Source organism: Mastomys coucha, unplaced genomic scaffold, assembly GCF_008632895.1.
Source record: "Mastomys coucha isolate ucsf_1 unplaced genomic scaffold, UCSF_Mcou_1 pScaffold7, whole genome shotgun sequence".
Lineage (NCBI taxonomy): Eukaryota > Metazoa > Chordata > Mammalia > Rodentia > Muridae > Mastomys > Mastomys coucha.
This window is the reverse complement of record NW_022196913.1, coordinates 90039397-90063542: the sequence shown is the minus strand read 5'-3', so window position 1 is coordinate 90063542 and position 24146 is coordinate 90039397. Positions and strand designations below refer to the sequence as shown.

General features: G+C 42.3%; 1 long non-coding RNA gene across 1 annotated transcript; it reads left to right on the top strand.

The window, feature by feature from the left end:
- The first annotated feature begins 7784 nt into the window (after positions 1–7784).
- On the top strand, positions 7785–18928 carry LOC116082381. Its single transcript, XR_004115268.1, has 3 exons — positions 7785–7931; positions 13233–13370; positions 18053–18928. It is a non-coding gene; the product is annotated as an uncharacterized LOC116082381 (long non-coding RNA).
- Positions 18929–24146: the final 5218 nt, after the last annotated feature.

Here is a 24146-nt window from a genome sequence, read left to right as displayed (position 1 = left end):
CCCACAACAAGCTTTTCCTTCCTCCTTTCCTTCTTTCCCCACATTCTTTCTCCTTATCCCCTTCTTCTTTCTTCCTTTCTTTGTACCCCCATTCTCCTGATTATGAATACTATTACAGATTGGATGTTGTTACAGAGCATTTGCTCAACATTTCTCTACCACAAACGTTTGCATCTACGCTAATTTTCTCAATTCTAGGCATAACACATATCAGTCAGTTTTCCCAAAAAGAGGGATGACATTGTCCATTTAGATAAAGAGAAGAGTCCATAGAAAAGGGACAAATTATGAAGATTTGGGGAGGGTATAGGGAAGCTGCAAGAGATATAGCAATTTCTTAACCTGGGGTAGGTGTCGTTATTACTCACAAGTCTATCAAGGCAAGCTAAGTGTTATAAGTTCACTTTTGATGTGATAACACCTCAATAGTTTAATGGCTTGTAACATTCAATTCTTGTACAGGGTTCATGAGAGCTATAAATTGGCTATAGACCGATGGTCTTGGCACGGCTGTATGTGTCTTCTCATTTGAAAACCAAGCTGATATTGTTCTTGTTTAGGGGTATGCCTTTCTCATGATGGATGGCAGTAAAAAGAGGGACAGAGTCAAAGCATACAGAAGGCATTTAATTTTACCTTTAATTTAATTTATGTTTTAAATTTAATTTAATTTACTTTTGCTTTGAGGAGATGGAAATCACCTATACTCCCATTCTGCAGGCCAAAATAAATCAAATGGGCACCTTCAGAGTTAGTAGAGTGGGCGCTGTACTTGGCAGATAAATCCTTGTGATCAGTCTATCACAACAAGGGTGGGTACTGAAGCTGAGTCAGGGAGAAGAGTGCTGTGAGTCAGTGCACAGTCCGCCATGGAGCTCACAGGATCCCAGGCCTTCCCTTTAGCCACTTCTGATCTATTTACCCATTGCCTGAACCCCACTAGAAGCCACTGTTCTGTGGTCCTTAAATGCCAGTTTCCTGGGACGAGAAACAGGACGGAAAAGGACAGTGAATTCACTGCACAGGCACATAGAAGATTGGCTTGGTTGTCTGAGTCATAATAAGGCTATGAAAGCTGCAGAAAATGCAACACAAAGCATTTCTTAAAAAGCAGCAACTCTTCATTTCTAAATGACCAAGGAAAAATTCCAGGCTGACTGTTCATAAAGTTAAAATGGGGGAAAAATTAGGATGGCAATAAATCTTCCATGAGATCACACTATAAATCTAGGGAGAAACCCTTTTGGGTGACATAAGGCATAACCTTTAACAGCTAATAGTCTTGAAACTGTTTGCGTCTGACCGTGCTGAGTCCCTAAGTGGACTCCATTCCAACATTGTCATTTATCTTGTGATGTTTACTTTATTGTGGTAGGTTCCAGTGGTTTCTTTCTCTCTTTTTTTTTTTCTCAGTGAGTCTGTGATAAAATAAACTCGCAAGAGTAAGATGAATGCTGTCTTATTAACAAGCTTCACTTAGAAGGGAATGGGGCTGAGCTGGCCGAGCATGAGACAGGGGGGTTTGCATTTTTCATTGGGTATACCAGATAGTTATCTCCTGCTTGTATTCCTGTGTGGCTACAGCCAATGTAATAGTAGGTTTCTGAATTCTGGAAAATTCTTAAGCAAAACAGTAGAAGGACAACAAAGGCTTCTATGGTATTCTGCATCTTGTTAATATCTTTTTGCTTCTGTAACTCTTCCGCAGTTCTTGAAGGACATGATACCTGCAAGTTCCCCGGCAATACTTTAGACTGTGGGATGTAGAGTTTCTATCAAGGCTGCCTCAGTTGGGGAGAAGACTGCAATATCTTCTCTTTATATTTTTACCTCCCCAAAGTGAGTGCAGAATTCCTCCTTTGTCCACCATACCCGTCCAAGAGAGGAGCTGCTAGGCTGGAATGTGGGAGACATCCATGAAGCTGTTTCCATTCTTTCTCTGCTTCCTCCCACATGAGCTGGGAGTTTTCTGAAGGAAAAAAATTCTACATAGTCATTGTATTAGAGATGGTTAAGGATGGGAGGGTTCTCTCCAGCTATTTGGCTTGGGGTTTGCTATGCAAGTTTCATCATTTCTGTTACAGTGAAGAGAAGCTTGGGAGCTTCATGTTGCACAAGTAGCCTATCTCAGAAGTCCTATTTCATGGAATTACAAGGGGCTTGATGTACACTTTGAATGAATCTGCCTTTCTACTTATCTATCTATCTACCTCTCTATCTATCTATCTATCTATCTATCTATCTATCTATCTATCTATCTATCTACCTATCATCTGTCTGTCATCTATTATCTACCTATTATCAATCTATCTATCTACCTACCTATCTATCTATCTATCTATCTATCTATCTACCCTTCTACCTATCACTTATCATCTACACTCTATTTAATACTTAAATACTTTATTTGATACTTTCTTAGATAAGAATCCTAGAGGAGAAGGGGTAACTGGGGAGTAAGACCAGACACCAAGCTTTTTTCTAACCCCATGACATTTTGTTTATTATTTGCTCTGCCCACAGCTGTCATTCCTATACAGATGTCATGGAGAAGGTACCAGTTCCTTTCTTGGCATCTGTTCAACTCTGAGATCCAAATTGGGTGTGATTTAACACCCCGAGTACCTGTTTTCACTACCAAACCGGGTTTAGTCTCAGCTAGCATCTATTATTTTTATGATTTTTAATCATAAAGGGACTTCGGTACTCATAACATCCTTGTATGCTGGGGGAATGGGCTGGGACTTCAGGAAAGAACACCCAGAACAATACCTCAGAATCATCCTGTTAGTTCTACTGCTATCAATGAACTAGGATAAGGACAAAGGGGCTAAGAGTCCAGGGATGAGGAACAGGCCATACTGTCCATTGCCTCAGAAGCGTGCTACAGTTTGCAGATCCATGCCTGCAGACATAGACCCTTTACCATGCCTAGTGCCCCAGGAAGAGAGCACTGGACATGAGGACTCTGCACAGTTCTTACAGTGAGGAGAAGGTTCTATAAAGAGGGCCCTTAGTGACAGCATCAGAAGCACACACCATGAAGCTCACACCTTCATCATGCTTTCCAAATCTTATGTCTTTGCTTGGCCAACCTAAATCTTATGTACAGTGTAACTCTAAGAGGTTATGGAAACCAGTGTTGTCATTTTTCTAATCTTTACAGTTTGGGAGGAGATGCTAGGATGGAGAGCATGCTAGGATAGTGGGGGTTTTGCTTGGAACCGACTCCAAAATAAGTTTAAACCCATGCTCAGGCTGTAGGCAAATGTGAGTGTGCATGTACATGTATGTATGAACTCATAATGTTTTGCAAGCCATTGCTAAGTCTGTTGTGTACAATAAATGGTTATTTTTCTTTTAAGACAAGGTCTCACTATGTAGCCCTGGCTGGTCTGGAACTCATCATGTAGACTAGGATAGTCTGAAACTCACAAAGAGCTACCTGATCCTGAGTGCTAAGACTAAAAGTGAATGCTACTATACCTAGTGAAAACACTATTTTTATACTTCATTTCATTGTCTGAGTTTCATTCTATCTTTTCCCATTTTATTTTATTTCTCTATAAAGCCCGATGTGATCTGCAACACCAAGTTGACAAAGCCTACAGCAGAGGAAGGGCGAATGCTGGGCCCTGGTGAACTATAGCCACTCTCGATGGCCTGCTCTGGAAAGGCCTTTGTATCTTGCAGGGTTCTGGGGGCTACAAGATGCTGTTCTTCTGAATCCTACTTCTACACTCACACGTTGTTTTGATTCATTACCATATGTCTATTGGTTGCTTGAAATGTCACTGTTTTTAGGAAGCATCCATGACTTTCATACATGCCTCTTTCCATTGACTATTCTAATTCAGCGTCCTGGGCTTGGCAAAAGTCAGGAGCACTGATTCTGCTTGTGACAATGCCAGCTGTACGTTCTTACAAAGGACCCTTCTCTCTTGCTGCCAGGTTGGTGGTTGGGCTGGACTCTTAATTGGAACTCTTGACACTTGTAGCAGGATGAGGTTTGAATGGCCTTTCTTTTTTTCTTTCTTTCTTTCTTTTTTTTTTTTTTGTATGAATTACACACTTTTTTTTTCCCCCTGGTTTTTCGAGACAGGGTGTCTCTGTGTAGTCCTGGCTGTCCTGGAACTCACTCTGTAGACCAGGCTGGCCTCGAACTCAGAAATCCACCTGCCTCTGCCTCCCAAGTGCTGGGATTAAAGGCGTGTGCCACCACGCCCAGCTGAATTACTCATTTTTATCAAGACTTTCCTACATGCATATAATGTGTTTTGACCAGAGCCACCACATTCCTTCTCCTCCAATTTTTTCTAATTTCCCCCAACTTTCCCTCTGAATGTCATGTGCTACCTCTATCCCTCCCTCCATTCAGCACCTCACCACCCCTCCCCACTCCCAAATCTCCAGAGTCCTCTTATGCTGCCTGTAAGTGCATAGGTGTTGCATCTGGAGCTTGGGTAGCCTTTCAGAGGCTGCATCCCTGAAGAGAACATATCCTCCTTCCCCCAGGAGATGTCCTTGCCAAAAGCATCTCTGTTCTTGATAGGACTTGATGAATGCCTTCCTTACCTAGGCTGGGATTCAGCCACTGTGAGTTCATGCACGAAGTAGCCCTGTTATGTCCAGCAAACAACATTCCGCTGCAGATATCTACAACTTACCACTCTTACAATCTTTCTGACTCTCTCTTGCTTAATTATCCCTAAGTCTTGAGGGGGAGGGGTATGATATAGATGTCCCATTCAAGTCTTTTCATCACAACAGCTTTTTTGCTTTACAAGGACACAGTAAGGTTGTATGTACTCTAATTCGGTTCCTATGGTATATCTAACCATAGTGGAGACCAGGAACAATGACAGGCAGGCTTCAGAGAACACTTGTCACAACCAGGACTTAGCAATGGGTGTTTCACAAACATTCCTGCTAATTGTCACTACAGCCCATCCTGTAGCAGTTACGTAGGCATTTGCACGTGCAGAACAGAGGAGCAGAGAGTCTAAATGACTCAGCCTTTTACACGTGGGCAGCAGGCCATAGGAATAGTAGTGAAAGTATAGAGAGAAGCAGGGTGTGCTTGTAATGTTCCTTACATCATGCTTCCCAGAGAAAAACATTAAAACTTCCTGAATCATAGCATGATATGAAACGAGACTTGAACTAACCACATATATTGCACAGCATATATGCTTTTAGAGAGAAAAAATATTGGTAATTCTTTTTCTTCTAATGGTAAAACTGATTCTGTGCATGGTGGATGAGCGATCCATGTCTCTGCTTCACTGCTGTCTCTGGGAGCCTTCTCTCTTTCACTCCCTCAGGTATCTGTGGTGGAGACTGCCAGTTCTCCAAATATCCATCTCCTTTTCTCTCATGGCAATAAGAACCCTGATCTTTTCTTTTCTTTTCTTTTTTCTTTCCTTTTCTCTTCTCTTCTCTTTTCTTCCTTCCTTCCTTCCTTCCTTCCTTCCTTCCTTCCTTCCTTCCTTCCTTCCTTTGTTTCTTCCTTCCTTTGTTTCTTCCTTCCTTTGTTTCTTCCTTCCTTCCTTTCTTTCTTCCTTCCTTCCTTTCTTCCTTCCTTCCTTTCTTTCTTCCTTCCTTCCTTTCTTCCTTCCTTCCTTCCTTTCTTTCTTCCTTCCTTTGTTTCTTCCTTCCTTCCTTCCTTCCTTCCTTCCTTTCTTTCTTTCTTTCTTTCTTTCTTTCTTTCTTTCTTTCTTTCTTTCTTTCTTTCTTTCTTTTTTTGTCAGCTGAGCACATTGCTATCAGTTCCTATTCCACTCTCCAGCCTTCTTGTAGAGAGATAATCCTGAGACTGTATTATGGATAATGAGACAGAGAGATGTAGAAGCATTGGTAGAAAATGTAGGCAACATATTTTAGGGGAGGAAGTGGCCCCTTTTCTTCACCCTATAGCCTGGAACTCAGGTATGGCGGCAGGAGCTCTAGCAGCCATCTTGGGCCAGAGTGTAGAGTGGAAAGATAGATGGAATGTGGCTCATGAATGACTTTTGTGATAGTCTCCAGATAAATCTGTCTATACAGTTAATTTTATTTACTATGAGAAAATGGTATCTAGAGGCTTCAAGCTACTGTTAATTTAGATTTTCTCTCTCACATTATCTTGCTATACCCCAATAATGAGACCTTTCACTGGTTTAGCGGTGGGTTTGATTTGACAGGTATCAGACACTGACGTCTTTGTGAAGTGAATGTTCTGTGTACTGAGGGCCTAACGGGAGTCTGAAGCAGAGATGTAGAGGCTTAAGAGGTGAGACTTCCACATTTCTTCCTGGAGATGGTAGAATATCTTCATTCTGGCTTGCGAGGTTTGCCCTGTCCTTCAGACTAAGTTGAGCAACTTAGATGTATCTTCCCCTTTCTCGGTTCCCCGGTTCCCCGGCAGCCACAGGTTGTGTTTAGCTCCCTGCTGAGAGCTTGGCTACTTCTTAGCTTTCTCTCAACCAAAAAGGATACCTGAGAATGCGATTCCTCACCTGAGGTGTCCAGGCATGGACAAGGATTTCCTAGGATATTGTTTATTCTATAATATGGGAGCTATACAACCCATGATGTAGAATTGGTTAGAGAAGTTAGAGATGTCTAATCAGACAATTCATTCACAAACTGAAGAGAATCAAATTTTAGGAATAAGTTGAAAAATAGAAAGGGACAGATGTTGCATAATTATCTGGGTTCCTGTTTATCAGAGTTATGTTATTTCTTGATCAAGACACAAGGCAATGTCTGTGTTTTCATTCACGATCCCTAAAAGGCAGGCAGCGAAACAGAACAGCACAGGCAAGGGCATCCACAGGGGCAATGCCCATGTTAGGGAAAAGCAAGAAGGAACTGCAGTGTCTTGAAGTGGTTGGCAGACTATGACACTGGTCTGATCCTGACTGCAGGAGAGAGGGAAGAGGGTTGGATGGAGTGACTGATGTGAGGTCAGAAAGATACCTAGAACCTTGTTCTCACTCCAAAGTAGCTCATCGGGAAGTGAGCTTTTTGGATGCCTAGAAAAAACCAAATCCAGTGAAACAGGGCAGTCAGGGTGAGGGGAGTGAAAAAGAGCACGCCTTTGCAGAGGCCCCAGGATGAGCATCTAACTCAGTTGTAGGGCTCAGGCAATGCTGGCTGGAGGAAGCCTTAGTACAGTTCTAAGAGGAAAAACAGAAGCTCACCAGTTAAGGGTGGGAGAGCTCGAAGGAAAGCAACGTTGTGCGTGAGGTTAAATTGCAGACAGTTTGTGGCACCCGAGAGACCTTTTCCGAGATTCATAGGGTCTCATTCTCTCGTGGGTTTAAAATGTTTTTTTTTTTCTGAATGTTATATGAAGTGTGATACCAGAGCAGATTAAAAGCAGAGCCTGATGGAAATCTAGCTGTCTGCTGTCTAGCCAGACGTTTCAGAGGCTGGCAAAGACGTAAAACAATGCCACTCTTTTATACCATTCATTTATTTTTAGTTTGGAAACTATAGCTACCTTTCATGATCTATAGGTTATTGATTTAGCATGTGTTAGGATTATTGTTGTTGGTTTAAAATTAAAAAAAATTAAATTTCTAATATGGTAAAAATGGCAGTTATAGTTCAAATAAACAATAGCTTCCTGGATTTCTTGGTATTCTTTTTTCGCTTTTTGGAGAATGGAAAGCATTGCATGCATAGTAACAGGGTCTTTGATATGTGATTAAGGACTGTGAGGTTGGATGATGATCCTTGTCCCCAGTTTTTTTTTTTTTTTTTTTTTTTTTTTTTTTTATAAGAGGGAGATCACATCAAATTCAGACAAGAGATGGGATGATGAAAGAGGAAATCTGAGTGCTTTGGAGATGCAAGATGGTTGAGGCAAGTGATGCTTAGGAGGCCTGGGCAAGCTGAACGAAGACAAGAAGACAAAGGCTCCTTGCAAAGTGTCTGCAAAGAACGTAAGTAGCTTTGTGGATATATTGGGTTTAGCTCATAAGATCCATTTCTTATGATCTTTAGAATTCCCAAATAATGAAATCATGTTTTATTTTGTTTTGTTTTATTTTTAATCTTCAATCTTGTAGTAATTTGTTACAGTGGAAACTAATATACTGTCTCCCGATTCAGTCTGGTGCCGAATTCCTCTCAACAATGCATACTTGCTAACCTTTTATGAAATTTGCTAGATAAGAGTTTTTATATTGCATGCATTTATCACATGTAGTAACTGAAGACATCAGAGCCTATATACCCCAAATGTTTCTCTACTGTTCTCAGAGTTGCTTGAATGTCTCTTTCGAGCTTACTTCCTTTTAAAGAGTGATGATTTCTTGGGTCATTAGTAGACTAGTTTACACATTTATTTAAGTTATTTGTTGAGCACCTAGTATACTATTAACCTGGTCCTTTCAAGACCCCGAGGGTAGTATCATGTCAGATTGTGATGAAGTTCTGTGAAGGAACCAAGTCTAATGATGAAGGGTGGTTCAGGATCTCATTGTCATCAATGTGGCCAGGGAACACCTTTCTGAGCAGGTAATGTTTATATCAAGACCTTTAAGCCTGTGGAAGAATTGGTTAATTGAAGAGCTAGAGAGGGTTGGCATCAATAATAGTCTTGGTAGAGGGAATAACAATAAAAACAAAACAAAACAAAAGAAAAAAACCTAAAGAGCTGGAAAGAAGGTTAATATGTCTGGAGTGAGATACTGGTGCTTAGATGATACAAAGACAGAACAAGAAGTATGGATTTTGAGTGCTGTGAGAAGCTTTTGGGTTTTTCATGTATGTGTGTGTGTGTGTGTGTGTGTGTGTGTGTGTGTGCACCTTTGCAGTGCTGGGGGAGAAAGAAGGAGAGGGAAAGCGAGAGGGAGATGGAGAGGGAGAGGGAGAGGGAGAGGAGAGAGAGGATTTGAGGATGAGTTTTGTTTTAAGATATCAGCCTGGCTGCTTGGTGGAAAACGAATCACGGGAAGGAAGGAATGGGAGCAGGGAGACCAATTCAACTTGTTTATTACAGTCTAGGGAGATATAATAGTGGTCAGGATTAGGAGAGTAACCAGAGAGATGCACATAAATTACCCAACTCATGATGTGCATTGGAGAATGTGCTGATGGGTCTAAAAGACAAATTGAATACGTGCATGAAAAGACGGATGGGGGGCAGTGAGAAAAATTGGATGTGTGCATTGGGGTTCCTTTTACTGGGATTGAAGAGGGACAGACTTTTGGAAGCAGAACAGGAAATCCTGATCTTCCACCTGGAAACGTTGAGTTTGGAACTGTCTCTGCCACCAAGAGATGTAAGCAGAGGTGCTGCCATTGGATAAATGACTCTCCAACACAGAGGAAGTCAGGGCTAGAGAATAAATTCAGGAGTCACAGATCCCGAGGCCATCAAGTAGGGAAAGAAGCTGCTGGTGCCCTTCTCCCCATATGAGATCACCAGTCAGTTTTAGTATGAACAAAGAAGGGAGGCCGGGACAGAGCTGGGTGGACCTACACTTAACAGTTCGCAGGCAGCCATGTTGGAAATGCTGGGCATTATGCTGGTGTGTGTCCCAGATGGCTTCCTTCATCATTTACTGCCATTTTGTTTCCTACCCTTGCTGGTCAGGTCTCTGCTTTGCTTCTCAAGCTTGGCCACAGTTGGGAAACCTGGCCCACAGGTCTCTGATATTTCTACCTGTGGACTCACCCACACAACAAAAGTGTCTCCTATAACTGAGTTTTGGTACTTGACAGCTGCATCCCAGGACTCACTGTGAGAAGGGAGCCAGTTAAGGGAAGAGTGGTGTATTTGGCTGGGAGGATGCCTTCTCATCTTACCTGATGGAATAATTAGCAATGGACTCGCCTTCATGAAGATGGATTGCGGGGACCTTTGATGTCACCAGAGGTCTTTGGGAGCCTGCTACTGTCTCCTGAATGTATGATTAACTCAGGCACTAAGCCAGTGGCTCTCAACCTTCCTAATGCTGAGACCTTTTAGTAAGTACAATTCCTCATGCTGCAGTGACCCCCAACCATAAGTAATTTTGCTACTCTTACGAATTATAACGTAAATATCTGACACTCAGGATATCGGATATGTGCTCCACAGGTGGAGACCAACTTAGTGAGTAAGCTTCTACCTATAAAGAGAGAAAGGATCACCCTTTGACGTGGTGTTGCAGATCAAATAGGAGGGACATTTAATCTCTTCTTATCCCAAGTTTCTACCTACTAATCAAGGTGGCATCTATGTCTGCAGATAAGTAACTCAGATCTTCAGGTCATTCCACAGATGAGATACTATGGAGCAAGTGCTCCTGGAATCCAGTTGTGAGGAACTCTGCAGATGAGCTTGTCAATTTATAGTTCCAGAAGACACAATATGTAAAGTATGATGACAGATTCTTAGTCCAGCAGAAGTGCCACGTGCTTATGTTATAGGATGTTAGAGAAGAGAAGTTGGTACTTTGGGACACACTTAAAGGTGGAGAATTGCTGGTAATAAATCCTGGACCTTCTCTCCTGTCCTTTCTTTTCTTATGTAAAATAACATTTGTGTGCATTCGATTTTAATGGGAGACACATGTTCTATAGTCTAAATCAAGGACTTCTGAATTCTGCATGCATTCCTTCCAGTGAATCCTGGACTCGTATAGAAGGGTTGGATCCTAGCCTCTCTCTCTCTTGCAAGCAGATGACCTTGATCAAGTCCTTAGCTTGGCTAAGTCTCAGTTTATCAGTTAAACAGAAGGAAGAATCAATGAGTTGGATGCAAAGGCTGACAGATATTCCAGGATGCTGCAAAGATGCTGAAAAATTTGCAACCATAAATGACTCGCTGGAAGTATCCAGGAAAACAGAGCCACCTGGAAGGCCTAGAGATCAAGTTGTTCTGGATTCTCACACAGAATAATCTACTAATGAGTTGGTTTCATTTGCAGGCTGTAAGCCATCTTTACAGACAGCAAATTACGAGATGCTTTCAAATCAATTCTTTCTATTGAAATAACAGAGAAACAGCAAACTTTGCAAAAAGTTGTGAGCTATTTCCATAGCTATGTCCAGAGTTAGCTAGTGATTTATTTTCTTGCAGTCTTTGGGCTGCTGCATGGAATGACACATTTGGAGCACTGAGTGCCACTGTGCCTGAGGTGAGAAGCTAGGCACGATCTTGGTCCTCATAAATTCATGAACAGGTGAGAGACACAGTCAGGAGAGAATATTTGTAACATGTGGGAAGTGTCGTCAGAGGAGGACACCTATTACTGGTATGTTAATAAATGTACCAAGGAGGGTATTTTGTTTAGTTGGCTGCATGACAAAATGCTATAAACTAGAAGCTTAAACAACAGATAGTCTACCACTGTTCCAGTAGTAACCAACAAATAGCTAGAAGCATTAGGTCAATCTACCAGAAGATTCAGTTCCTGCTGAGGACTCTATTTTTGGCTTTTAGATGGTGATTCTTATCATGTCATCATATGAACCTCTAACCCCTTTTCTTTCCTTCCTTTCCTCCTTTCCTCCCTCTCTCCTTCCCTCCCTTCCTTCTTTCTTCCTTCCTTCCTTTCATCCATCCTTCCTTCCACTCTTTCTTTCTTTCTTTCTTTCTTTCTTTCTTTCTTTCTTTCTTTCTTTCTTTCTTTCCTTTCTCTCTTTTTCCTTTCTTTCAACTTTTTATTCTTTGTGAATTTTTCATCCTGCATCCTAAATCTCACTCATCTCCCCACCCCTTCATATCTGCCCTTGGCCCTCAAAATCTTCCCTACCCCAAACAAAACAAAACAAAAAGAAAGAAACAAATATCTCCCTGTGGAAGCTGCAGTGTGTCACAGTCCAAACATCCTTACTTGCAAATGTTCAATGGAATGAGTCACTGATCTGGTTTGAGGTCTCTGGCTTCTGCTAAACTATCAATACTGGATCCTCACTGGGACTCCTCTCACATATCCTGTTGTTGCTTGGTGCCATGGAGATCCTGCAGCTTTGGATATTCAAGGACTTCCCCATTCAAGGGCTCCACTAGTACATTTAAATGGGGTAGATGTTGGAGTGTGCCAACTCATAGTCTGGATCTGGGCCTGGGTGGTAGCTGAGTTGGTCAGCCCACCAGCTCTTTTGCACCCACCCCGCCATTGGTGTGGGGCAAGCTATCTAGCACTGTCCCAGCTGGCTCACACAAGCACAGCAGCTGACAAAGGGTGGGGCCAGCTCTTCTAAGATCACACATTCAGGGCTGGCTCACCTGTGCCAACTCCATTGCCCAGGTCCAGGACCCAAGTGCTGCAGCAGGTGGGGACAACTCTCTTGAGTTCACATCCCTGGGGCCTGATCACCCAAGACCCCACCTCCAGGGTCAGCTCTACTTTGCTGCACAGGTGACGTGCTGCAGAGCTGCAGCCAGCCAGAACTGTGCTCCACTCTCCTGCTTGAAAGAACTTAGGGCCAATTCAGTTTTTCTAAGGGTACTAACCCTTCCTGGGCCTCACTCTCCTGGTACCACCTACTAATAATTACCTCCCAAAGACTCTACCTTAAAACCCCATCACATTAGGGACCAGGGATTCAACTATGAATTTGGGGGAGACACAGTACAGTGTATGGCAGAAGGCTTCTGAAGGACATGAGGTTAACGCTCAGTCCACCTGAAGGTCCCTGAGAAGGGCAGTGTGGTATGGGGAGGGGTTGGAGCAGCATGCAGGGGCTATTCTAGCTGAGAATTCTACATCGCTCCTGATTTGCCTGCTTCCTAGTCTTTAAAGTAGGATGCTCTTACCACAGGGAAGTTTCCTACCTCTGGTCCAGTGGTTCTCAACCTATGGGTCATGACCCCTTTGGGCTGGCATATCAGATATCTTACATATGAGGTATTTACATTATGATTCATAACAGTAGCAAAATTACAGTTATAAAGTAACAACAGTAAAATGCTGTGTTTGGGGGGGGGGTCACCACAACATGATGAACTGTATTAAAGGATCACAGCATTGGGAAGGTTAAGAACCACTAGTCTAGACTTTCTGATGAGGTTGAATCTGTTCGTCTGCAGTCAGACTGCTATTCTCTTCCACCAGCTTCCCCCACCCTGGACCCGAGATAACCTCATTGTCCTTCTGTTGCAGTTTGGGGCCTCCTTGGTGAGTTCTTGTTAGTCCATCATTTCTCATATTCACCCATGGACAACTCTGCTTGGGCATCTATGAAAATCAGTATCTTTTCTTTTTCATGTTTTTCTTTTTCTTTTCTTTTTTTGTCCATTTCCATAGTGGAGCTGCACTTACTGGTCATTAAACATTTTCCTTCAATAAACTGCAACAAAACTGAATATCGCAAAACAACAATGCTTAGGCTTTCTGGGATGCCCCCTTGGACTGGACAAGATGATGTTTACTGAACCTTTTCAGGTGAGTAAGGAATGCAGATGAGCAGGCTGGCTGCATTCACAGGTCCAGATGTTGGGAGCCTACACTCACCTCTTTCTTTTCTTCAGTGCGGTCTTCCATGATGTGGGCTTGGATTAGCTTTCAATACTTTGTCCGCTTTCTTGAAGAATATGGCAGCATTAATTTATTTCACCCAGAGTCACTCACTATTATTGAATGTATAAATGGAGACTCTTGATTCAGCCGTCCTGTTATTTTTTAATCTGAATCAGCTTCCCCTGCCCCACCCTCAGGCCCTCAGTTTGGGTTACTATGTTTAGGGCTGTGGAACCTTGAGCAGGTAGCTGGTAGAATGTCACTGTGAGTAGGTGTTTGAAGGGGGAAGCCTTCCTTAGTTCTGGTCCGTGACCACTATGGTATAAATAAGCTGGTACCTCATGCCACAACCTCCAGAGGTAAAGTGCACCCTTTTTGTGTCTTCCATGTTATGATGGGATGAAATCCCTCTGAATCTATGAGCCCAAAAAAACCTCTCCTTCTTTAAGTTGTTTCCATCAGATATTTTGGTCACAGAAATATGAAGCTAGCTTGTTTCAAATGAGCAATCCTGGCTGACAGGGACAAGATCGGGAACCCCAGCATGTCATTTCACATCTATGCGACAAATGATCTGAGCTCTGGCTTCCCCAGTCCTTATTATGATCTGATATTCAGTCCAGATGCAGCTTATCAAAGCTTTTCCTTATTTACTGGTCACATTAATTATGCCACATTCCATGTCTGCATGGCACCTTGGATGGACTTTTTAATAGCAAGAGCCACTTGGTTTTACTTAAGATGTATGTCTCTTTTACATCTCAACGCGTGGTCCTTCAGGCAGCATGATAAGGAGAAACTGATTCCTAACAAGTGCTCGGCACGACGGGTTGAATTCTGAGCTCATTAATAGACCACTGTGTCTACTGAAGCTTTCCCTCTATAACATGAAGATCATTCAATAATTTTTTTTTCTTCAGTTTTTCGAGACAGGATTTCTCTGTGTAGCCCTGGCTGTCCTGGAACTCAGTCTGTAGACCAGGCTGGCCTCGAACTCAGAAATCCACCTGCCTCTGCCTCCCAAGTGCTGGGATCAAAGGCGTGCGCCACCACTGCCCAGCATGATCATTCAATAATTTAATAACTTCCATTCTGTAAACATTTATAAACTTCCTACTGTGTGCCAGGCACTGAGCTGATGGCAAGGATAAAGCAGAGTACCTAATCCTGAGGGGAAGCAGAAGCATATCAGATAAAGTACTTTTCTACACAGAAAAGTGGAACACAGCATAAAACTAGTGGTATCCACTGAGTAGAGTAGTCAGTCAGTCCAAGAAGATGATTCTAAAGTGAGCTTAAGCCAGTCCTGGGTAGGTTAAATGAAGTGTCGTAAGCAGTCGGAATGGCATGTGAAGGAAGGAGCTAGGGAAAGAAGAAGAGTGTGTGAAGATGCAGTGAAGAGTGTGTGAGGATGCAGTGAAGAGCGTGTGAGGATGCAGTGAAGAGCGTGTGAGGATGCAGTGAAGAGTGTGTGAGGATGCAGTGAAGAGCGTGTGAGGATGCAGTGAAGAGTGTGTGAGGATGCAGTGAAGAGTGTGTGAGGATGCAGTGAAGAGTGTGTGAGGATGCAGTGAGCAGATGTGATACAGTTTGCAGGAAGAGCTGACGGGCCAGCAGCTACTTTCTTTTGCCTAGGATGGACATACTGCAGTTGCTCAACAAATGCTTGTTAAATGAATCAGGGTATATTTCAAAGGGAGTATAGGAATTCCAATGGGAATTAGTCCTGTTTCTCAATTAAGAAGTGGATTACGGTGCCAGGCAGTGGTGGCGCATGCCTTTAATCCCAGCACTTGGGAGGCAGAGGCAGGTGGATTTCTGAGTTCGAGGTCAGCCTGGTCTACAGAGTGAGTTCCAGGACAGCCAGGGCTACACAGAGAAACCCTGTCTCGAAAAAACAAAAAAAACAAAAACAAAAACAAAAACAAAAAACAAAAAAAGTGGATTACGAAAACAAAAAAAAGTGGATTATGGCAGGGAAGAGAATCTTTGTGGTATTGTCTCTGTCTTCTTCCCTATGCTCTCCCATCTTTGCCAGTTACCCAGGCACACACTCTGTTCTCAAGGGCTGTACCCCACGAAAGACTTTCAAGTACCCATGCTGTGTGCTCACACTCACACCATTCAAGAACTGCCACATGCTCCCCAGGTCCTCTCAACACCAGTGCTGTCTCTTCTCCTGTTTGAAAGCAAGAGAGATAAGCTAGCATCTTGGGGCATCTAGGATGTCACTGCAGAAAGCCCGCCTCTTCTCTGACCAACCTTTTCCCACTTAAGCCCATGAACAATAGGAACCCTCTGTGGATTAGTCTTTTCAAACAAACAGCCCACCTCCCAGACACAAAATCACGTAGATGAGAGAACCGTGTTCCACTGATAGCACATCTGTTTTCCTATGACTAAGGCTTGGTCACCCGGCCAAGCTTGTTTGCTGACCCTCTTTCTCCTTAGGGTGAGAGCTTTTCCAGGAGGCCTCCCATCTCTTATGCAATTGTGTTGCTGTCAACCCACTAGTTCACTAAATTTGTTTAGATCTTGAGGTTTGAATCCCCAAGCAGAATATAGTTTACACTCAGGCTAGCTATTCAGGTAGGTATGAGGCTGATTTCTGTTTCTTTCTCCCACTGTCCCCCCAAAACTTTTATTTTTCTCCCTTCTTCTAAAGAAAAGTCTGGCGAAGGAATTTTAAACGTGGTAATGGAGCCACAGATCATTTTATAGGAGACCAAGCTGTAGGTTGAGAGAGAATGCCCTGTTAAACATAAGAAGCATCATGTTTTAGGATGTTCATGTAATCATATATGAAAACAATTTTCTGTTTTACCATTTTTGAAGCTGTTCTTTTGGGGTCATGTTCTTGGTACTACAGGCACGACCAGAAAAGAGGCCATAAAACTCAAGGTGAAAGACAGCTGGCTGGCTCTGCTGTCCACTTTTCAATAACAACAAAGTTTGGACTCTGGAGATGAACTCTCGGGACATAGATTCTCATTTAGACTTATGAACACAGGGCATCTGGCTTCCTCATCTATGAAGTGGTTAAGATAAGACCAAATGTTGGCTCCTGAGTCTGACACTGTCACTCAGTGGTCTCTAAGGATTTGAGTGTGTGGCTTCATCTCTCTTGTGCTTCAGTTTCCTCTTCAAGTGGTGACAATGACAGCTTCCCTCATTTGTTTATAGTGAGGGCTGTGTGAGCTGACACTTTATGGCACAGGAGTGTAGAATACTGATAGAGGTACTCATGGGCCTTTATGTCAGGTGAGTGATTGCCCTACACACTGGGTAAGTGAGTACAACCCACAGAGAGCAGGAGTTTCCTTAGCAAGTGGTAAATCAATCTTGGGTAGAGTTCCATTTAGTATAGTAACACTGTGCCCTTCGGCAGTTATGTAGTTCCTGCCTTCAGTACATATTCTGGTTACTCTGTAGCTGCTCAAAATGTTTAAGCTAGTGATTCTCCTGCCTCAGCCCTGAACAAATATGTAGGAACACAGTACTAGAACTTGGAAATTAAATGTGTGTGTGTGTGAGTGTATGTGTGTGTTTGTGTGTTTGTATGTGTGTTTGTGTGTGTATGTGTGTGTGTATGTGTGTGTTTGTGTGTGTATGTGTGTGTGTATGTGTGTGTTTGTGTGTGTATGTGTGTATTTGTGTGTGTGTGTGTGTATGTGTGTGTTTGTGTTTGTGTATGTGTGTGTATGTGTGTGTATGTGTGTGTATGTGTGTGTATGTGTGTATGTATGTGTGTATGTGTGTATGTGTGTGTGTGTGTGTGTGTGTATGTGTGTGTGTGTGTGTGTGTGTATGTGTATAGTTGTGTGTATTACTGGACATCAAACCCAGGTCTTTGTGCTTTTTAGCTATTCATACATCCCTATCCCTCCTACCCTACATCTTATGTAAACTTCCAAACTGAGGTTTTTAGGTTCATCTGGGAGAGAGCTCTCAAGCCTGAGCTTTCCACTTCCACAGTCCCTCTCTCCACCCAGCGCTCTCCAGGATTTTCTTTCAGGAATGTCAGAGGCTCTCATGCATATCCAGCCACCCTTTCCCCCCTGATAAGGGGAACCTGAGAGAGACCAGCTGAGCCACATTAAAGCACGGTGAAGTTGCAGTGCCATAGAAAGGGTGCTCTGATTTCTCTGCTCTATAAAACACCCCATATAAACTATAAAACGAAATATTTACATTTTACATACCTACAAGTACTGGGTTGATCGAGTGAAGTGATTTGGTAGGTTTCCAAGTCCATGAGGCTTACAGGTTCTGGTTTTGCTTCACCTAGTGCAAGCTGATACTCTGGCTTCCAGACGAGTACATTTTTATGAGTGGGTCATTCCTAAAAGGGATCTGGAGGCCATCCTGGTACTGAGAGAACTTAAAGAGAGGTTGTGGTGGCACTCCCAGTGATAGGCCACTCATGTTCCTGATAACCAGAATGGAAGTGTATGTTTATAATTAATTCTCATATATACTATATATAAAAGATATATATATATATATATATATATATGTGCATGTGTGTATATGAATATAATTAATTTTCCTGATTTTATGAAAGGGGGTTTTAAGATCATATAACTTCTAAAACTTTCTCCTCACAGCTGGTGAGATTTTGGACCTGGTATGAAGACAGAGCAAACACACTGTCAAAGATGGATCATAAAGCAAGAGTTATAGATTGGAAAAGGGAAGAAACAAATAAACAAATAAACAAATAATAAGTTAGATCTGATTTAATTATCCAAGTAACCCAAACACCAACAAATGTGAATTTACATTTTGAAAGGGCTTTATTTCAAAATCATGGGTTTCTAAAGAGGTGGCTGTGTATCTGGAATATTGTACACTCTGGTGAAATGGAGACTATGGCTTTGGCTATATCCTAATGAGTTGATTGTCTGTGGTATTCAGTCACAACACGGGCAAGCTGATCTACACAGCTCTTTACCTTGATCTTTGGTGACTACTGAAGGGTCCTGATTAGGAGTGATGAGGGCCCATGACAGACTCCCCATCTTAGGGGTACCTTTTGCTCTCAATGTAATTAAGCCACAAAACACCATGGCAGTGGGATCTAAGACGTGTGGTCTTTCTTCAAGACATCGAATTTACCTTGAATGACGTCAGTACTTTGCCAGATTGATTCACTGTAGAAGAAATGACATTGATACTTCGAGATGCAAGTCTTCCCTACCCTCTTTTCAGCTTCATCCTTGTGGATGAAGGAAGACTCCCTGGGAACCACCACGTGATGCGAAGCCCAAACCCTGTGGGGTGGCTTGGAAGAAGCAGACACCAAATAACAGGCCCAAGATGTGGGAGGAGCAGACTCCTTATTAAAGGAACCATCTTGGAGAGACAGCACCACCAATATCAAGATTTTAGATCACACAGTCAGATTTTAGATCACACAGGCTTCATCTGCACTGAAGCCACCAAGTTAAACATTTCTAGTCAACTCATACAACCACAAGAGAAAAGATAAGTAATTTAATTAAGTTTAATTTACTTAATTAAATTGTATATTTGTGTGTGTGTTTGTGTGTATGTATGAGAGAGAGATAGAGATAGAGATAGAGATAGAGATAGATAGATAGATAGATAGAGAGAGAGAGAGAGAGAGAGAGAGAGAGAGGTGGATGGTGGATCTGGGACTTTGGAATTATCTACTCAAGCTGGGATCTGGGAATTTGAATTAGGTACTCAAGCTTGTGTATTAAGCATACCTACTGAGCCATCTCTTTAGCTCCATGCATTATGTCCTGAATGGCTGTGTGAACCATGGTAACTGAAATTCCGCCTCCTCTCACCTGCCCCACAAAAATCAAACACTCCATGTTTCTAGTTGAATGCTCTTTTGCCTCTTGCAACTTTATGGTCAGGAACTGGAGCCATAAGAGAAACAAAAACTGTGGAACATGATTTGAATTTCATTAAAATAGACTCTGGCAAGCAATGCTCAAATTTCTCCCCAAAAACTTGGACTCCGTTCCTTTACTTTCTGTTTCTACCTGTTCTACTCTGACACAAGATGCACAAAAACATGAATTCCGTTATTTATTCATGTATTTAGTTATTTAGTATGACCACTAGTGACTGGAAGTCCAGTTAGAGGGGGGTCTTTCTTTATTTGCTAGTAGTTACATTTAAATCCTGTGGCCTCCTACTTAGACTATGAATTTCCTGAGGGTCTTATTTTTCTCTCTTATTCCTCATATATGTTCTATTGGGCATTTACAACTCATGATCACGGTGGATAATAAAAACTTAGAAATTAAAACATTCAGATGTTGAGAAGCAGTCTTCGAGATATTTTGCTTTGGTAGAACTATTTTTGTATGTGTCAAGCAAAGGCTAAACATTTCCCCCTTCCTTCCTTCCTTCCTTCCTTCCTTCCTTCCTTCCTTCCTTCCTTCCTTCCTTCTTTCCTTTTTTTGAACAGGGTCTAGGTAGCCTAGGGTAGTCTCAAACTCCTTATGTAACCAATAATGACCTTGAACCTCTAATTCTTCTGGGTTCTGCTCCTGATTGCTGGTATGATAAACATGAGATGTTATGCCTGGTTTATATGGTGCTTAGGACTCAAACCTAGAACTTCATGCATATTAGGCAATAACTCTGCTGATTGATCTATATACCCATTTTTGGCAGTAAACCACAGGGTTTACTATGTAGACTGGCTTCAAATTACAGATCCTCCTAGCTTTGACTCTCAGGTTCTGAGATTTCAGATCTGTGTCATTATGTTATTCTCAAGTGGAACATTTTAGTCATTGCTTATATTATTCTCGGAGCTTGACAAGGTAGGCTAACATCATTCTTATTTAATAGTTGAAAAAGCTGACTCCTAAAGGAGAAATTATGCTGGCTATATTCAGCCAGCTGGTGAAGTGGTAGGCTTAGGATTTGAACCTGTGAGATTCATACTCTACTGTCTCATTTTTAGCCATCCTGCTGATATAATAGGGTCTGTCAGATATTGTGGACTTTTTATGTGTCTGGTTTCCCAATTTCCTATGTATCTCTATATGTTCATGTTCTAAAGCTTGGATTCATGGACTTCAAATTAGCCATCTCTCATACCTGGTCCCTAACTTAGTGTGGATAGTATATTCAACAATGTGAAACCAATATGTGTGTCTATTTCTGGGAGAAGCAGAAGGCACAAACCTGTCATCCTCTGTAACTTACAATAGCTCTATATTAAATTATAGTTTTGGATTTACATTGGAAAAAGTACATCTTAGGACCCAGATTTTGATGTGGAAATGAGCAAAGGTGGGAAGTAACTCACACTAGACAGTTTCCCTTCATAGAAGAGGATGTGTAAAAACAGTCACATGTCTACAGAAGGGGCCTTATGCTGAAGTCTGCAAAAGAGATTGTTAAATTCTATAGCCAAGCTGGCAGCAAGGGCTAGGATTATACATATCTTCTTAAAACTAGATGAATTAAATCTCAAAATTCTCCCTCCAGCACTGCTTCATTCATTGTTCCATCTGCAGCAGGGGTAACAGTCGGCCTCTTGTGCTTCTGGCATGGTTCATGGCTGGAAGACCTGAATGGGTGACAGTTTCACACAGCCCTGATTTCCAACCAGGGTCCCCTTAGCTAATCTATCTGTCCTAGCTAGCATTAACTGTCAACTTGATACAATCTAGAATCACTTGCAAAGAATTTCACCTGTGTAACTGAATCAGTTGGTCTTGTGGGCCTGTCTGTGAGGGACTGTCTTGATTGTTAATTGATACAGTAGGGCCCAGTGCATTGTGGGAGGTACCATTTTCCTTGGGTGTAAAAGAACAGAGGGTAAGCCAGCAAGCAGTATTCCTTCATCGTTTCTGCTTCAATCCCTTCTTGAGCTCCTGTTCTGATTTCCCTCAATGGTACAGTGTGACTTGGAAATGTAAGATGGAATAAATCTTTCTCTCACATGAGTTGCTTTGGTCATGGTGTCTACTACAGCCACAGAAAAGAAATATGAACATTGTATATCCTTCATTTGGTGAAGAAAACTCATACATAAGAAAAAACTCTGGATGGATAGAAATATGAGTAAAAGATATATACACAGGATGTTTATATGTAAAGCTGCTGTAATAAAACCACAGGAGCTTACTTCAGAAACTAGGAATAATTGACATTGTTTTAGCAACATTAAGAACCCTGGGGCTTATTATCTCACAAATACTGTGCCAAGCACTCAACCATCTGTTCATACAGGTAACCTAGGCAGCTTCTGTTGTTATCATTTGCATAAGGAGGAGCCTGGTACCTAGAAAGGTCAGGAAACCTGGCCAGAATCACATAGCTAGGAAATGACAGTACCCAAATCCAAGATGGCCCCAAGGCTGTGATGTCAATTAGCTCTCTAAGGTGTTCAGACTTTTCACCTGCAGCGTTTGGGTTAGTGAAAAGTTTAAAAGCTTTCCCCCCTCTCTCCCTCTCCCCTCCCCCCGCTCTCCCTCTCTTACCATATCTTTCTCTCCTCTCCCTACTGCCCACCTTCTCTATCTCTACACACACACACACACACACACACACACACACACACACACACACACATTGCTGGTCATTTGTATGTGAAAATTGCATTTTAAAGTATTTTTTGGTGGAAGTGTGCATTTATATACTGAACTAACAATTCTGTCTATGGGAATTTACTTTATAAAAATATAAAATTACCCCCAGACCCAGACATCAGTGCAAAAGTGTTTGTGGAAGTAGGGTTTGAAATTGTCAAAAACTTGGAGTAGACGTAAATTTTAATTAGCAGGGCAGAGGTAAAAAAAAATGGCAATTTCTTTTCCTTCCTCTTCTCCTCCTCCTCTTCTTCCTCTTCTTCCTTCTCCTTCTTCTTTTTAAAATAGGATTTCTCTATGTTACTCTGGCAGTCCTGGATCTAGCTCTAGAGACCAGGCTGGCCTCAACTCAGAGATGCCCTGCTTCTGCCTCCTGAGTGCCAGGATTAAATGTGTTTGCCCCACCTTCACCTGGCTGAAGTCGACAATTTCTCTGATGAAATGAAGTGTGTTCCTAAGCATTGTACAGATATCACAGTTAAGCTCTAAGAAGTTGTATCAGTTAAGAAAGGTTTCTGTAACAAAGTACCCCTTGTTACAGAAGGGACAGAGTTCAACAAAACAAATTCATTTCATCACAGTTCTGAAGGCTGGAAATCCAAGATCCAGGTGTCTCAGGTAGGATGGCTCTTCTGAAGCCCCTCCCTCCCCCCCAGTTTGCAGATGTCCCTGTTCCTGCTGCTTCTGCCTATGCTGTCCCTGTGTGCATTGCACCTTGGGGGCCTTGTGCGCCTTGCCTTTTCTAATAAGGACACCCGTCAGATGGGATTAGAGCCTTCCCTCCAGAATCCTAATTTCCTATACTTCCAAATATGGCCATATCTTGGAGTTCTGGGGGTTTATAATGGCTTCCTTATAAGAATTTTAAGAGCAATCCAGTTCAGTCCATAAAGTAGATGAAAATATGGGTCACTTGGTAACTAGCGTCATCATTCATGGGAAAGTTTATGAAGATACACGAAGCCTAAGACAGTCATTGAAATATTGTCTATAAGGCTCTCCAACAGACTCCAGACATTCTTACTTTTAGTTAAAAAAAAAGTCTGAGTATATTTGGTGATAAACTCCCATCATAGTCTGGAACATTCTGCACTTACTATTCTGGTCATGTGGGTACTTTCCCTTTCTGTCCACTGTTCCAATGCGGGCAAAGACAGTCTGGATAGTGTGGGTGATGGATCCTTTTAATTTTAGCCTGATGGAAAACTTTATAAATATTATTAAAGTGAAACTAAATCTTAAGAAATAAACAAGAAGAAAATGGAGGGTGGGCGGCTGAAAGCAGGTACCTAGAAGAGATTTGCTGGATGCAGTTAACTCTTTGTCACTGTCTCACAGTTTGGTGGTTTACTAATGGCCTGCGGATGGTGTGGGGGAGGGGAAGTGAAAAGTTCCGCAATACTTGATATCATCTGTTTTGCCGGCATTATCTTATTTGTAAAGATTAACCTTTGCCAAGAAAGCATCATTTGTTCTCTTTATTGAAAATTGTCCAAAATGGGGAGGGGAGGGTAAAAATCCTTCTACAGTTCTGCCTACATTCCCCTTGATCTGTGTAGGGATTAAATATGTCAATTTAGTAATCGCAGCCTACCTTCTGTTAAAGGTGGGCTTCTGGGTCACATTCTCAAGTCGACAGCTGTGCTCTCTCAACATCAAAGAACTTTAACATTTGTCTAAAGGAAATGTGATAAAGAACTAGAATCTAATGCCAAGGGGAAGCCACACACCTTTCTCTTCAGGGAAATCATGGTCGTTTCTTTCTATCCCTCAGGACTAACATGCTACAGCTTCTCTCCAGTATCCTGGGAAGATGTGTTTTAAGGCCTCAGCTTAAGGATGCAGCAAGGAATGGATGGCTTGCTTTGCACTGAAAGGATCGTGTACCCGCTGGTCACGTGATTCTCAGCCCTGAAGGGAGCCTTGGAATTCTTTGCTATGGAGAGGCTAGGAAAAATGGCAGAGGCAGTTTCTGGGGCAGGTGGAAGCAGGGCTTCCCACCAGACCTTTGAGTTTGGAAGCACATTTACTCAGGCTTGGCTAACGCTGTATAGACAACGCTCTGAAGGGTCTTCCAGCTGTCAAGCTTTGGAGCTAGGCAAGACAGGGCAGG